The sequence below is a fragment of the Agelaius tricolor genome, unplaced genomic scaffold, assembly GCF_023055355.1.
Source record: "Agelaius tricolor isolate 1412-34295 unplaced genomic scaffold, bAgeTri1.0.p SCAF_12, whole genome shotgun sequence".
In the NCBI taxonomy this organism is placed as follows: Eukaryota; Metazoa; Chordata; class Aves; order Passeriformes; family Icteridae; genus Agelaius; species Agelaius tricolor.
Window position 1 is genome coordinate 25,849,482 of NW_027269272.1, and position 16,678 is coordinate 25,866,159.

Here is a 16,678-nt window from a genome sequence, read left to right on the forward strand (position 1 = left end):
CTCCATTTTTAAATTCTTCACTCTGTTATTAATTGTTGCTGTTCTGAAGAAGGAAATGTATCATGTTCAAAGTAAGGAATGATCTTTGTGCTGTTGAGTTTAAATATGGAATATGATTTGTCAAGTGCCAGTGCCCTACTACATGTATTAATTTAATCTCTCATATTACCAGCCAGCTCTAGGTAATTAGTTAGTGCAAGGAGTCTGTGGGAAGTAACTGAAAGAATCAAGTCTGGTTTTCTCAGAAATGAATTCTGGTGCATGGTTACCGACCACCGAGGGATCTGTGGGCTGGAAAGTTTGAAAATCCCTGGCTCAGGGTTTGACACAGAAGTTAAATAAATTATGAGAGGATGCAGCACACAATATTTGAATTATGAAGCATGCATTGCATTGGGTGGTTGTGCCTCATGAATGGTACTGGTTTAGATGTTCAGGAAAAAATTAATGTTTTCCTGAAACAAGCTCCGGTTGGGCAACATGAAGGTATGAAATGCAGCAGGGTCTAGGCAAAATATAATCACCTGAGTTGGCTTATTAATTTGGTTTTCAAAGTGATCAAGCATATTTTAAAACAATTTCAGGATGATTTGGTGCTGTCTTAAAAATGCCAAAATAAAAATCAGCTGAAGAGCATAAATTTGGTTACTAAGCAGTTCACCATACAATATTCACATGTATAACCAGCTTTTACTGTGCTGAGTAACCCTGCTTGTTCAGTAGAACTGCTCGTACAGGCTGAGGTTATTTCTGTGCACAGAGAGTGAGTCGTGAGCTGCTGCTGTTGGAGATCTTTGTGCAAGGAAAGCAGTGCCTTTGGTGGGTTTGTCTATCTATTGTACTTGGCAGGCAAAGATTAAACAGGGGTAGTTTAGATCAGTAACAGGTGCAGTATCTAAAGTTTGAGTACCCTGACAGTTTGTCAGTGCCTGGTGACAACAAGATTTAATGCTACAGAGGGAGGTTAAAACCTCCAGGTGTTCCTGAGTTGTAAGCAGCTCTTCTTTAGAGAGGCACGGCCATGGTCAGAGCTGAGTCTGCGGAGGGATGTGTCACCCCCTGGGGCCTGACCCAGTCCCACTGAGCTTATTTAGGGAGAGCTTTCACAGAGGGACTCTGCTGCCCCCGAGGAACAGAGGCTGCTGTGGGCGTGGGCCGGGCTTTGAGGTGTTTGTGTTTGTGCACAGGTTTGCTGCTGGGTCTGCGAGTGAAACTGAGCTGCAGTCTGGGAAATGGGCTCTGGTGAAGCACACAGAACATGCCAGAGCCATGTGCCTCTGAAATCTGCAGCTCCTGGGCAGAAAGAGCTGCTTGCCTTCACTCGGAGTTTCTCTGCCCCTGTTAGTGCTACACATTGAAATAAGGTTATTAATACAGGGGAAGTTCTTGTGAAAGAGACTTCTGAGATCATTGTGCTCTGCCAGGTACAGCTAGGCAGGGTCATAATTGAACTTTAAAGCTACAAATCACACTAAATGTTGTATTTTAATTTCTCAGCACTGCTGCTGAGAAAATCCCAAGGGAAGTCACGGGCTGAGGATACTGCACATCATTTCATTCCTAAGATGGCAATGTTCCCTGGATATAACAGACATACCCTACCACTCACTTAAGATTAAGTGACTTAGCTGGCTCACAACCCAATATAAAACAGTTAAACTGAGAAGATTCAATCACTTGGGGAAGCGTTGCTGTGCTGTCACTCCCGTGCTGTCAGTATGTGACATTAATATTAATAGTAAACCTAAAGGTAAAGGGAGAATAATTGCCAAGGGAAACTAAGAAGATGAAATAATCTCAGAGTTCAAAGAACAGAATTGCACCAAATGTTTTCTGGCATTGAACAAATCTGGAGAGATTTTTCAATGTTTACTCATTTTGAATGTATGAAATTGAGCAAGATTTTGGGGCCTGAATTAGTCTTTAGCACAGTGGTGTGCAGAGAAGTCTTTATTTTGGATTTGGCAGCAGGATGATTTAGGTTGCTTTGGAGGGGTTGAGGAAGCAGAAGATGACAAAAATAACCTGGCATCCAACAGCATTTAAATCCAATATTTTACTTATCTGCACCTTGAGAAATTCTCAATAATTCCGTATCTGCAGCAAGCCTGCCTAATGTGTGTTTCTCGTAATGCAGTGGCATTGCCAGTTCCCGTGGCAGGAGCAGGCTGTGCCCAGGGGCAGCCCGAGGAGCCAGGGCGGTTCCAGGGCCAGGCATCCCTGCGAGTGCGGGCGTTCAGCGGCAGCCCCGGGCAGGTGAGAGCCCTGCTGGCTGCAGTGACTCGGGCAGGGCTGTGCTGGCCCAGCCCCGGGCAGGTGAGAGCCCTGCTGGCTGCAGTGACTCGGGCAGGGCTGTGCTGGCTGTGCTGGCTGTGCTGGCTCTGCCCCGGGCAGGCTGAGAGCCCTGCTGGCTGCACTGGCTCGGGCAGGGCTGTGCTGGCTGTGCTGGCTGTGCTGGCTCTGCCCCGGGCAGGTGAGAGCCCTGCTGGCTGCACTGGCTCGGGCAGGGCTGTGCTGGCTCGGGCAGGGCTGTGCTGGCTGTGCCCCGGGCAGGCTGGGAGCCCTGCTGGCTGCACTGGCTCGGGCAGGGCTGTGCTGGCTGCAGTGGCTCGGGCAGGGCTGTGCTGGCTGTGCTGGCTGCACTGGCTCGGGCAGGCTGGGAGCCCTGCTGGCTGCAGTGGCTCGGGCAGGGCTGTGCTGGCTCTGCCCCGGGCAGGCTGAGAGCCCTGCTGGCTGCACTGACTCGGGCAGGGCTGTGCTGGCTGCACTGGCTCGGGCAGGGCTGTGCTGGCTCTGCCCTGGCCCGGCCCCTGCCATCCTCCCGAGCAGGAGCTGGGCAGAGTCACCCATCCTGCCTGCCTGCGGCGAGGAGAGCCCCGCGGGGACTTTCCTCTGCCGAAAGATCCTCAAATGCTAAATACCAAACTCGCGCTTGTTCAAGAAAGAATCACAGCTGCTGGTGGGTGTAAATAAAGTATTAAAAAACAAAAAAGAAAGAAAGAAGTGACACACATACACAGAAAAAAGCATTCATTATTTCCATCAAAAGTCCTGCCAGAGATCTTATCACTATTGCTAAAGTAGCCTGCGCTGCCAGAACTCATCAGATGTTTGCCTTGAATTGGTGTCATAATGCCACTTTATGGTTCTTTATAAAGAACACGTTCCATGGCATGCTTATATCCCACTCCTAGACGTGATATTTATATTCAAAATATGCAGAATGGCCGAAGTTCAGGGCTCTTTCTGTGATCATTATTTGCTGTCGGCTCCCCCTGTTTACCCGAGGAGCAGTTTACCTGAGAGGCTGTGGGGTGTGGGCAAGCACACAGCACAGGGAGAGCAGCTCTCTGTTCCTGTGTGCAGCACTGGCTTCTGTGTAGGTGTGGTGAAACAACTTTTGGAGCCATAAATGCAATCTTGATAGCACTTGCATGGAAACAGTGCTATTGTATGGTAATGAAACTGGTGTAATCAGCCTGGAGCGAAACTGGTGACTAATTCAAAAAGCAAACTTCCTGTCTGCAGCAAAAGCCCTTCTGGAGAAAATGCCTTTTCTTCAGTGCCCCTGGCACTGTGTGACACTGCAGCCTTGCCTCTGCTGCTGGGAGTGCTCGCATACACAGATAATTCTCACTTGGGCTCTTGCATTTGTTTGATTCCTGGTCACCTGGCCAGGAGCAGAGTCTGACTGCCAATCTTGTGTCAGGACAGGGGGAAGGAGTGTTCCCCCTCTGGGAATGCGGTGGGACAGTTCAGGGGTGCCCGAGAACCAGCACGGGGATGCCCTGGCCATGACTCCCCTGTGTGGGGAGTCACTGCAGCCTCTGCTTCTGCCCAGGGCTGGTGCTGGACAGCTCTGCTGGGGCTCCTGGTGGCTGCTGAGCTCTGGGGAATTTCCCACTCCTCAGCCAGCCGAGAGGGACACCAAAGAGCAGATCTTGGCAAGGATGGCATCGTTCAGCTCTGAGCTGTGGGCTGTGCCTTGTACAGTGCACAGGATAGCTCTGCAGTACCCAGCAGAGTTCTGCTGCCTCGGGCCCTGGAAAGCATTCAGGTGTAAATATTGATTGCATTTGGGCATTTCCAAGTAATCTGGGGCTGATCATATCAACGAAGGAGATAAGGATTTTTTGAGACCCTTGTTAGGCTCAGTCTGACCCTTGTTAGGCCCAGCCTCAATAGCCTCCAATTCTCATGCAATCCTTAAACACAAGGCCATGTTTTCTGATTGTTTTACAAGGGCTGCTGCTGTTTCTGGCTGGTCAAGGCTGCAGGGATCATTGTGCCTGGGCACTGATTGTGTCACCAGCCTAAGCACTGTTTCATCTTCCAGCCTGCAGCTGCTGGGCTGGATCAAGGTGAGTGTGGGAGCAAAGCAAGTCTTGCAACACGTGGCCCTGCAGATAACCCACCCAGCAAACAGCCCTGATGGGCTCTGACAATGAGCAGATAAGGCCGGTGCTGCTGATAGCACCAGGTCTGTGAGCCATGCTCGATATTGTCGGGCAGGGCACTCAGGAATGCTGAGGTGACCCCTGGAGGGTTTGGGTGAGGGCTGCTTGTTGTCACAGGCTGTCAGGACACAGGCTGTGTCCCTGGGGCTGCTCACCCTGTGCCATGAACCCACTGCTCGGGCTCCTGGGGGCCCTTCTGCAGGCCACAGTCCACAGCTGTGGGTGGGAAATGTGAACACTAATGGATGGAGGTGCATTTCCATTTCTGTGTGCTGCATTTTGGCATCAACAGCTCCATGAAGAGAACACCACTGCCCACCAGTGTTGTGACCTCCCCTGGTGGCACCAAACTGCTCCCAGCAAAACACACCCAGAGCTGTCCTGTCGTGGGAGAAGTGTTGCCTTGCCACATGCCAGAAAAAACAGGGTAAAACCAGCTTCAAACATGAATTGGTTCTGTTTGTGCTCCATCCCTTGCCAAGGCTGAGGGACCTGCAGCAGAGTGCCAGAGACAGGTCCTGCAGGTCAGGAGGATGGACACTGGCCCAGCAGTCCTGCCTGAATGGAAGCACACCAGTGTGGGATCAGGAGCTGGCCATTGTGAGGGGGAAGCAAACACAAGGTACTTTATTGGCAATAAGCATATTTCCCAGGACAGAGTGGAATTCAGCTGGTTTGTCCCACTTGCAAACAGCCAACGAGAGCCCTGATCCTAGGAGCTGTTCCAGTGAATCCTGCTAACACTGCCCTTCACTTCATTCTTGGCTGCTCAAGCAGAGATGAACTTTGAGGCTCTCTCAGTATCACTGAGACAGATGTGGCATTTTAACAGTGTCAGCAGGACAAAATGTCAGGATGGTCAGAGTTTCAGTTTCCCTCCTTGAAGGATTTTTGCCAGGGATTCCCCCAGCACAGAGCCTGTAGCTGCTTCCCCTGCCAGCAGATCCTCCCTGGGTAATGGTGAACTAGAGCTAAAACTCCATGCACCCTCACAGATGGCATCCAGGCACAAATGTCTGTCAAAAAACAGTTTATCAAAATCACTGACAATTCTAATTCTGCTCTCCAGAGTGCTGACAGCAAACTCGATAGCATCAGCAAATTTTGGGTTTACACTCTGGTTTTCAAGGCACTAATACAAATCCAAGCCATAGACAAAGCTCTGGTATGTCTTCCAGTTTCATGGCAAACTACTGACGCATCAGAAGTTTTTACACAGGTTATTTATCTTCTAGGTGTTTTCCCAGGCTGTTTGATGAGTGCTGTAGTGTTCAGCCAGGGCTGTGGGCTCTGAGGTGACTGACTAATGCAAATAGATATCCAAGAGTCGGGTTGGATTTCAGTGTTAACAAGTGCCTTGGAACCTGTCTTTGTTCAGTAAACAACATATTTCATAGTTTACATCAGATTGAATCCTCCTGCAAATATAAACAAACACATTCATGGAACAAGAAAGTAAACTCTGTGGCACTCATGGCTGCAGTGACTAATCAATTAAAAAGTCTCTTTATTGTTGACTGTTTAAATCAAAGCACCCAACCCTGAAGTGCAGAGCACCTAAAGCAAGAAGTGTCTGGGGTCTGCACAGCCTGGAGAAATGTTTGGAAGGGGTTTGGGACCCCGTGATTCCTGGGATCTGGAAGGAATGTGTCAGTTCTCTGTGTTGTGAGCTCAGTCTGCACTGTCATTGCTTAAATCGCGGTTTTAAAGCTCCTGTTAGTCCTCCTGATGACAGACTGCTGTGAAAGGCTCAGGCTGGGCAGGGAGGGTGCCTGTCCTTTGGGGAGGGGGCTGCCTGCTCCTGACAAGCTCCCAGCAGGCAGGCAAGGCTTGGCACAGGGACAGGGGCAGCGTGGGGACTGCTCCGTCTGCTGGGTCACACCTGTGGCAGCACTGGCAGCTACAAACACCCCTGAGCCTGAGTCACCCTCCAGCGGCACCCAGAGCCTTTCCTGCCACTCCAGGCAGTGGAGGCAGAGCTGGGACATTTGACAAGGTGTGCTGCTGACTCAGCTTTGGCAGCTGCAGCCAAATCTCACCATTTCCTGACCCATGAACAGAATGAATCAGTAGCAACCCAACACACCCCACGACTCAAATCACACTGTCTGTCCTTCTGCCATGCCAGAACACCTTACACCACACTGGGTGTCCTTCCATGCCAGAACACCTTACACCACACTGTCTGTCCTTCTGCCATGCCAGGAGAACACCTTACATCACACTGTCTGTCCTGCCATGCTAGGAGAACACCTTACACCACACTGGGTGTCCTGCTATGCCAGAACACCTTACATCACACTGTCTGTCCTGCCATGCTAGGAGAACACCTTACACCACACTGTCTGTCCTGCCATGCTAGGAGAACACCTTACATCACACTGTCTGTCCTTCTGCCATGCCAGGAGAACACCTTACACCACACTGTCTGTCCTGCCATGCTAGGAGAACACCTTACACCACACTGGGTGTCCTTCTGCCATGCCAGGAGAACACCTTACACCACACTGTCTGTCCTTCTGCCATGCCAGGAGAACACCTTACATCACACTGTCTGTCCTTCTGCCATGCCAGGAGAACACCTTACACCACACTGTCTGTCCTGCCATGCTAGGAGAACACCTTACACCACACTGTCTGTCCTGCCATGCTAGGAGAACACTGAGCTCCACACCCTGCATCCACCTCAGGGAGGGCCAGCTGGGAGGGCTTGGGACACCCCCATGGGCACTCAGCTGCCTGAGAGGATGTCCCAGCACTCTGCTGAACACACCCTGTGGCTTTGGGTAGCCCTGATTGGGAAAAGGGAGCCAAAGTCACCTGGAACATTAAAAACCTCGGTGAATGGTAGTGCTGCCTCTGTACTGTAGCTGCACCAGCAGTCTGCAAACAGACAGCCTGTGTTCTTACTACAGCTACTTCACTTCTAAAATAGCATACTGGTAGCAAAAGTACCATTTCAAAGTAAAGTTTGGTGTAGATAAGGACCGAGGCACCGTTCCTACTCCTACTTACCGTATGGAGAAGCCAGTGACTGTTACAGCTCTGCCAATGACTGAGCTCACAGCACAATGAAACTGGAAATAGTGTTTAAGCCTTGACAGTATTTAAACATTTAACTCACCGAGCCTGGTGTGAGTACACTTCCTCAGCATTAGGAGATCTATTGCTTAATTAATGTTTTATGGCAGTTTGCATATATAAAGCACTATATATGAATGCTGAGTATGATTCAGTTGTCAGTATCTGAACATGAATTACATTTCACACAGGGTTTGGGAGAAGAAATTCCATAACATTAGGCAAAATGGCTTATGCATTCCCAGTAATTTTACATAAAATCTATTCATAGTGCCCATTGACTGGAAACAATATATGGGATTCTTTTAGTTGAACTACTTAATTCAGCAGATAACCACTGCTGCTCCATAGTTCACAGATGAGAATGTGAGGGAGCAGCTGAGGCATCCAGCTGAACTGGATTAATAACAAAGGAACCTTTCAGAGGACAGAGGGGACCCTGTCCACTGTGCCCACAGCACGGTCAGGGACTGGAAGTGACCACTTGGAGCTGAGCAGTAAAACTGAGACCTGATCCTGGCCTGGAAGCTGATCCTGGACTGGGAGCTGATCCTGGCCTGGGAGCTGATCCTGGCCCAGAGCTGATCCTGGCCTGGGAGCTGATCCTGCCCTAGAGCTGATCCTGGCCTAGAGCTGATCCTGGCCTGGGAGCTGATCCTGCCCTAGAGCTGATCCTGGCCTGGGAGCTGATCCTGGCCTGGGAGCTGATCCTGCCCCAGAGCTGATCCTGGCCTGGGAGCTGATCCTGGCCTGGGAGTTGATCCTGGCCTGGGAGCTGATCCTGGCCCAGAGCTGATCCTGGCCTGGGAGCTGATCCTGCCCCAGAGCTGATCCTGCCCTAGAGCTGATCCTGGCCTGGGAGCTGATCCTGGCCCAGAGCTGATCCTGCCCCAGAGCTGATCCTGCCCTAGAGCTGATCCTGGCCCAGAGCTGATCCTGGCCTGGGAGCTGATCCTGCCCTGGGAGTTGATTCTGGCCCAGAGCTGATCCTGCCCTGGGAGTTGATCCTGGCCTGGGAGCTGATCCTGGCCCAGAGCTGATCCTGCCCCAGAGCTGATCCTGGCCTAGAGCTGATCCTGGCCTGGGAGCTGATCCTGGCCTGGGAGCTGATCCTGCTCTGGGAGTTGATCCTGGCCCAGAGCTGATCCTGGCCCAGAGCTGATCCTGGCCCAGAGCTGATCCTGGCCTGGGATCTGATCCTGGCCTGGGAGCTGATCCTGGCCTGGGAGCTGATCCTGGCCTAGAGCTGATCCTGCCCTAGAGCTGATCCTGGCCCAGAGCTGATCCTGGCCTAGAGCTGATCCTGGCCCAGAGCTGATCCTGGCCTAGAGTTGATCCTGGCCCAGAGCTGATCCTGGCCTAGAGTTGATCCTGGCCCAGAGCTGATCCTGGCCTAGAGTTGATCCTGGCCTAGAGCTGATCCTGGCCTGGGAGCTGATCCTGGCCTAGAGCTGATCCTGGCCTAGAGCTGATCCTGGCCTGGGATCTGATCCTGCCCTGGGAGTTGATCCTGGCCTAGAGCTGATCCTGGCCTGGGAGCTGATCCTGGCCTAGAGCTGATCCTGGCCTAGAGCTGATCCTGGCCTGGGAGCTGATCCTGGCCCAGAGCTGATCCTGCCCCAGAGCTGATCCTGGCCCAGAGCTGATCCTGGCCCAGAGCTGATCCTGGCTCAGAGCTGATCCTGGCCTGGGAGCTGATCCTGGCCTGGGAGCTGATCCTGGCCTGGGAGTTGATCCTGCCCCAGAGCTGATCCTGGCTCAGAGCTGATCCTGGCCTAGAGCTGATCCTGGCCCAGAGCTGATCCTGCTCTGAACCAGCCCAGAGGCACAAGGAGTTGTGGGACACAGCCAGGCCTGAGTGGTCCTGCCAGATCCAAACTGTCATAGTAATTTTTTCTATATGTACTTAAAAATATAAACCTTGGTATTGTATATTTATATATACAAATTTTGTGTATATATTAAAATATATAAATACAGATTGTGTGGTTTTATATGTAATACATGCTATACATACATTTGTCTTTAATGGAATACAACTATTCCACATTAAAACCAGATCTAAAATCCTGCATTCTCTACAGTTTTTGCTATTCTGCCCTGGGAATTACAGGCATCATTCCCCCCACCTTGCTTCCCAGGGACTCTGTGGCCTGAGCCCACCACCCACAGCTCAGCCCACAGCCAGGCTGGCTGCCTCCTCCCACAAATCCTCTTTTTCTTTCTTTCTAAGGTTTTCTGTTCCTGCTAAAATCGTTATTCCAGTTTCCAGCTCTTCCTAAATGACTTGCAGAAGGCAGTGACAGGTTGCAATTTGAAATCCACTTAGCTGGGTTTTTCTGTGAATAATCCTGTTTGACAGGCTTTCCTGCCCTCCCTCCCTGTCATTAGGCAGGGCCGCAGCTCGGGCTGTGCCAGGAGCAGGGAATGCTTTGGTTGGGGACAGAGGGGGATTTGCAGCTCCTGCAGCCGAAACAGAAACAACAGAGCTGCTGTCTGGAGCCCAGCTGAAAAGCAGCTTGATTGGTTAGATACCATGAGTATCTATTAATTAATGCTTGAGCTGACATTTCAGCATTGTGCTTGAGTAACTTGCTCTGTGAAAAGTTGTAATTTTATTCATATAGTTTTTAACAATGATCTATTAGATATGATGAATCTCCTTTTTGTCAGTGCTTATGTTAATGCATTCCAGTGGCAGGGATGGGGCAGCCACAGCTTCCCTGGGCAACCTGTGCCAGGGCCTCAGCCCCTGCCAGGGAAGAGCTGCTCCCCTGCCCATCTTTAGGAACTCGGGGAGGACAGCCCGAGGCACGGCAGGGCACAGCATGGCACGGCATGGCACGGCACAGTACAGCATGGCACAGCATGGCACAGCCTGGCGCAGCATGGCACAGCCTGGCACAGTACAGCACAGCATGGCACAGTACAGCATGGCACAGCCTAGCACAGCATGGCACAGCACAGCATGGCACAGTACAGCATGGCACAGCATGGCACAGCATGGCACAGTACAGCATGGCACAGCATGGCACAGCATGGCACAGCACAGCATGGCACAGCACAGCATGGCACAGTACAGCACAGCATGGCACAGCACAGCATGGCATGGCACAGCACAGCATGGCACAGCACAGCATGGCACAGTACAGCACAGCATGGCACAGCACAGCATGGCATGGCACAGCACAGCATGGCACAGCATGGCACAGCACAGCATGGCACAGCACAGCATGGCACAGCCTAGCACGGCATGGCACAGCCTAGCACAGCACGGCATGGCACGGCCTAGCACAGCATGGCACAGCACAGCACAGCATGGCACAGCACAGCATGGCACGGCATGGCACAGCATGGCACAGCACAGCATGGCATGGCACAGCATGGCACAGCATGGCACAGCATGGCACGGCACAGCACAGCATGGCACAGCACAGCATGGCATGGCACAGCATGGCACAGCATGGCACAGCATGGCACAGCACAGCATGGCATGGCACAGCATGGCACAGCATGGCACAGCATGGCACGGCACAGCACAGCATGGCACAGCATGGCACAGCCTGGCACAGCCTGGCACAGCCTAGCACAGCATGGCACAGCACAGCATGGCACAGCATGGCACAGCATGGCACAGTCTAGCACAGCATGGCACAGCATGGCACAGCATGGCACAGCCTAGCACAGCATGGCCAGTGGCTGCTGCCCTCCTGCCCTGCAGCCGTGCCAGGCCCCAGGGGCCATGTGGAGCTGAGTCCATGCACAGCTCTGCAGAGTGGGGCTGTCCCCTGCAGCCAGCCCTGTGCCTGCCCGGGGACTGCTGGGCTCACAGGGCCCTGCCCTGGATGCCCTGTGGGACAGCCCTGCCCATGGTGCCCTGTGGGATGTCCTGCCCTGGATGCCCCTCAGGGTGGCCCTGTCCTGGATGCCCCTCAGAGTCCCCCTGCCCTGTATGCCCTGTGGGATGTCCCTGCCCTGGATGCCCCTCAGGGTGGCCCTGTCCTGGATGCGCCTCAGAGTCCCCCTGCCCAGGGTGCCCTGTGGCAGCAGGGCCAGGACCCTCCCTGGGCACAGAGCCCGCACTGAAGGCAGCAGCAGCAGCAGGAGCAGGAGCAGCAGCAGCAGCAGCAGCAGCAGGAGAAGGAGCAGGAGCAGCCCCTGGAGCAGGGATCCCCAGCAGCCCTGGCGTGTGCCAGGAGATAACACCCTGCCCAGAGCTGAGACTTGGGCTCTGCCTTTCTTCTTGTAGTTTGCTTCCCAGATCAAGCCCCTGCCCTGCAGAGGTGCTGCCAAGACCGTGACATTTTATTGCATTGGCCTCCATTGTGCCACTGCCCTTTCCAAGGCAGAGAAGTTCAGTCTTTTCAGCTAAGCTTTTGACAGGAGCTTTGAACAGCTGGAGTGAATGTGGGGAGCACTGCAGTAACCGTGTTAGCTTCAGCCTGAACCACACACTGCATGCATTTGCACTGCTGTGGCCCTTCATGTTGAGGCAGTCTGGGAAAATTAATTTATTTTGCTTCTTATTGATTAGTTTGAAAGGTTTTTGCTTACCCTGTGCTCTGTAAGAGATATAAAGCCAATTATTTTGAAAAACTGATGGGATTTTCCAAATTGTAACAGACACATTTATTGCCATCCTATTTAAGAACAATTTGCCTCACATCAAATTGTCCCAGTAATCGGCGCACACGGCACATTCACTTGGAGATGTTTATTATTCTGGAGGGGAGAGAGGGAAATAAAAAAATAACCTCCTGTTGCCTTTTAATTGCTCATTTCCTGCTCGAGACAGCAAATGCCATTTGGCTGCTGCAGGAGAGATAAATGGGTGGGCTGGGTTCTGCCTGCTCCGAGGAGCCAGAGCTTTGTTCATTAGCACAGAACCAAGCGGAAAAATAATCACTGGCAAAGCCAGCCAGAGGCAGCATTACTGTCTTAAGCAAGGAATAAATGCAGATTATTTCCTCCAAATGCAGAAAGGTTCCAGAGCCACCTATGGTGGCACTAATTGATTCCGTTCCCCTGTGCTGCTGCTGAGCACAAAGAGCTGTGTTAGATCCGGCGATCCAGGGAATTGTGGAGCATCCTGAGCTGCAGGGGACCCCGAGGACCATCATGTCCAGCTCCTGGTTGCTGTGGGGTGGACCCTCAGTGTGAGGCTGGCTGCTCCCTGGCAGGGCAGCACAAACAGCCTACATGCAGCCTCTCAACATTTTTAGCACAGCAATGCCGTGAGTGTATTTTTGTTTGTGTTATAAAATCTCTGCCTTTAATTTGAGTCTGGAATGGGTTTTAGATGCAGTTATATTTAAAAATGAAAAGAACAAGACCCCACAAACAAGCTGCTGCTCCTCACTCAGAACTGGTAGTCAGGGAATCAAAAATGAGGGTCCAGTTTTAAACAACATTCAACGCCCCAAACTAAGGAGCTTAACCTGCTGGGTTTAACAGAAAGATCATTACAGTAATTGGATTACAGCTCACACCTGCAAGGAGAACATGAGAGCCTCCAGGTCTGCCTGGCCTGGCAGACAGGTGTGAGTTCGGACACAGTGACAGCAGGCTGGAGCTCCAGAGTGGCACAGATTTGACCAGCCAAGATAACCCAGCACGGAGCAGTTTCCTGAACACTGGAAGGAGCCTCCTGCCCCTGCTGGGTTTGTGACACCAGAGAGTTCTTCCCTGCAGGAGGGCAGGGATGCACTGCAGAAGTGCTGCAGTTCATGGGATGGAGAAGGTCAGACTGGAAACCTTCAGTGATCTCTTCTGGGTTTGGATTCCTTGAGTGTAAACTTGGAGTTTACAGCAAGCAGAAGTGCAGCCCAGCTGGGCTGGCCCAGCAGAAGTGACAAACGCAGCAGCCCTTGTTGGAAGGTGCAGAGCTCAGTGCCCCGTGCTCTTCATTGCAGAGATAAGGCCCTGAACAGCCCCATCCTGGCGGGCAGGGCTGCCAGCCTTGCTCCATCTTGTGCAAGATGTGATGAATCACATCCTGGGCGAGGAGGGGAGACAGCACGGTTGAACCAGCCACAAATCCTCGAGGTGCTGGGGCAGACAAGGCACTGAAATCCAAGGAATATCCGAATGCCAGACTGGTTTGTGTTGCAAGGGGCCTTAAAGCTCACCCAGTCCCAGCCCCTTCCACTATCCCAGGTTGCTCTAAGCCCTGCCTGGCCTGGCCTTGGGCACTGCCAGGGATCCAGGGGCAGCCACAGCTGCTCTGGGCACCCTGTGCCTTCCCACCCTCCCAGGGAACAATTCCCAGTCTGCCACCCATCCCTGCCCTCTGGCACTGGGAGCCATTCCCTGGGTCCTGTCCCTCCATCCCTTGTCCCCAGTCCGTCTGCAGCTCTCCTGGAGGGGGTTCTAGAGGCACCGGAACGGGCTCAGAGGTGTCTCTGGAACCTCCTTTTCTCCCGATCCCTCCGGGCGGGGGCTCAGGCAGCACAGGCGGAGATGGCAGGGACAGATGGCTCAGACCGGACCCGCTGCACTGTCCCTGCCCCGCTGTCCCTGTCCCCGTCCCGCCGCGCGTGGGGCCCCAGGAGCATCCTCCCCCTCCCCACCCAGCACATCCCCCGTGTTCCGCTCCCGTCCCGCTCCCATCCTGCTCCCATCCCGCTCCCATCCCATTCCCGTCCCGCTCCCCTCCCATCCCGTTCCTATCCCGTTCCCATCCCGTTCCCGTCCCGCTCCCCTCCCATCCCGCTCCCAACCCGTTCCCATCCCGCTCCCATCCCGTTCCCGTCCCGCTCCCCTCCCATCCCGTTCCCATCCCGTTCCCATCCCGCTCCCACCCCGCTCCCCTCCCGTTCCCATCCCGTTCCCGCTCCCATCCCGTTCCCATCCCGTTCCCATCCCGTTCCCATCCCGCTCCCCTCCCGCTCCCATCCCGTTCCCATCCCGCTCCCATCCCGCTCCCGTCCCTCCCGTTCCCGTCCCGCCGCCTCCCCGGTTCCTCCCGGCCGCGAAGAAGCTGCGGACGCCGCGGGCGCCACCTGGTGCTGCCGGGGCCGGGGAGCGGGGCAGGGGCAGCCGGGTCCCTGAAAAACGGAACCAGGAACTCCAAAACCTGGGGCTTCTTTCCCAGTCCTAGGAGCCGATAGCATTCAATTCCTTCCCGCTGAGGATTTGACGGTAAATGGCGGGAGGCCGACCAGGGCAGAGCGTTCTGTGCGTTTTTACCGCCCTGGGATGCAGAATCCCTGCAGGAGTCACTGACCCCGCCGGGCTGGGGGCGGCACCAGGGACGCTGCTCCGCTGCGGCCATGGATCCACAGCCGTGGGCACCGTGCCCGCTGTCCTGAGCCGGAGAGACCCCCACGGGGCCCGTCCCCACGGGCCGGCAGCCCCCGGGCTGTCCTGGCTGCACGGAGCGGAGACGGGAAGGAAGGCGTTTGGTGGGATACTGGGAAGGACTGGGAGCGGGGCCGGTGAGGGGCAGCAGAGCCGTGGGGACACGGCAGCTGCCAGCACAGCGCTGGGCCAACAGCCTGGCAGTGCCCGGGGTCCCGCAGAGCCCCCGGGATCCCGCAGAGCCCCCGGGATCCCGCAGAGCCCCCGGCCCTGGAGCTCCCTGCACGCCCCGAGCACCGCGGGGATCCCTCCGGAGCTGTCCTGCCCCATCCCCTCGGGGATCCCTCCGGAGCTGTCCTGCCCCATCCCCGCGGGGATCCCTCCGGAGCTGTCCGGTCCCATCCCCTCGGGGATCCCTCCGGAGCTGTTCCCCCCCATCCCCTCGGGGATCCCTCCGGAGCTGTCCTGCCCCATCCCCTCGGGGATCCCTCCGGAGCTGTCCCCCCCATCCCTTCGGGGATCCCTCCGGAGCTGTCCTGCCCCATCCCCTCGGGGATCCCTCCGGAGCTGTCCGGTCCCATCCCCGCGGGCCCGGGGCACAGCCCTCGCTCTCTCCTGCCCGTGCAGGATGTGACAAGCAGAGCTTTGGGTGCCGGGTGGTTTTTCTCCCCCCACCCACGTGTGCAGCCCTCGGAGCCCGGCCGCTGCTGCCTCGCCGTGGCTCTTGGCCAAACGTTACTCACCACACGGTACAAGACTTTTATATTTAGCCGGTGCAGAGACAATATCACCAACTTAAAAATAGGTATAGATGAGGCTGCAGCTCTCGTGAACGGCTCTGGGTGCACGGGAGGGGCCGCGGCCGCGGTCAGCCCCGGGCAGGGCGGTGTCGGTGTGGTACCCAGCACCACGGCCCTGTGCTGCCACCAAGGCCAGAGCCACCTCTGCCCTGGCACATGTGGGTGGCACCGAGCCTGGCCGGGCGCTGAGGCGGGGATGGGCACGGCAGCCCTCGGGAAGGGAGCCCCATCCTCCCAGGGGCTCCTCTGGGGTCCCGGCCGGCTCTCGGTGCCCCGAGCCCCGCGGAGCCTGCGCTGCGCTGTCACCATGGAGATGCCGGCAGCTCCGGGCCCTCCTTCGGGGGAATGCAGAGCAACAGAAAGGCTGCTTTGCAGCAAAATTATCGGCAGTAATTTTTATTTCTATTTAAATTATGATTTTCATTCATCCTCTTCTCGTTCTATACTGGACACCCATCCCAGTGCTGCTCTGACCGGGCTCTGCTGGAGCCCTGCTCTGCCCAACACGGACAGTGTGCCACCCACAGAGCCAGGCCTGGCTCCCCTGCAGCCTGGCACATGGGCAGCCTGTGCTAGGGACAAACTGGCCTCAGCCATGCCCATCCCTCAGAGCCCCCCGTCCCTGGGACAGCCCTGCAGTGCCAGCCCTGGGACAGCCTGCAGTGCCAGCCCTGTCCCTCAGAGCCCAGGGGCAGCCCTGCAGTGCCAGCCCTGTCCCTCAGAGCCCCCCATCCCTGGGGCAGCCCTGCAGTGCCAGCCCTGTCCCTCAGAGCCCTGGGGCAGTGCCAGCCCTGGGGCAGCCCTGCAGTGCCAGCCCTGGGACAGCCCTGCAGTGCCAGCCCTGTCCCTCAGAGCCCTGGGGCAGCTCTGCAGTGCCAGCCCTGTCCCTCAGAGCCCTGGGGCAGTGCCAGCCCTGGGGCAGCCCTGCAGTGCCAGCCCTGTCCCTCAGAGCCCTGGGGCAGCCGTGCAGTGCCAGCCCTGGGGCAGCCCTGCAGTGCCAGCCCTGTCCCTCAGAGCCCCCCATCCCTGGGGCAGCCCTGC

General features: G+C 55.1%; 1 long non-coding RNA gene across 1 annotated transcript; it reads right to left on the reverse strand.

The window, feature by feature from the left end:
- Positions 1-12,152: 12,152 nt before the first annotated feature.
- On the reverse strand, positions 12,153-15,935 carry LOC139595193 (uncharacterized). Its single transcript, XR_011680927.1, has 2 exons — positions 14,540-15,935; positions 12,153-13,603 (listed from the first exon to the last, which is right to left on the reverse strand). It is a non-coding gene; the product is annotated as an uncharacterized lncRNA (long non-coding RNA).
- Between the last annotated feature and the right edge of the window lie 743 nt (positions 15,936-16,678).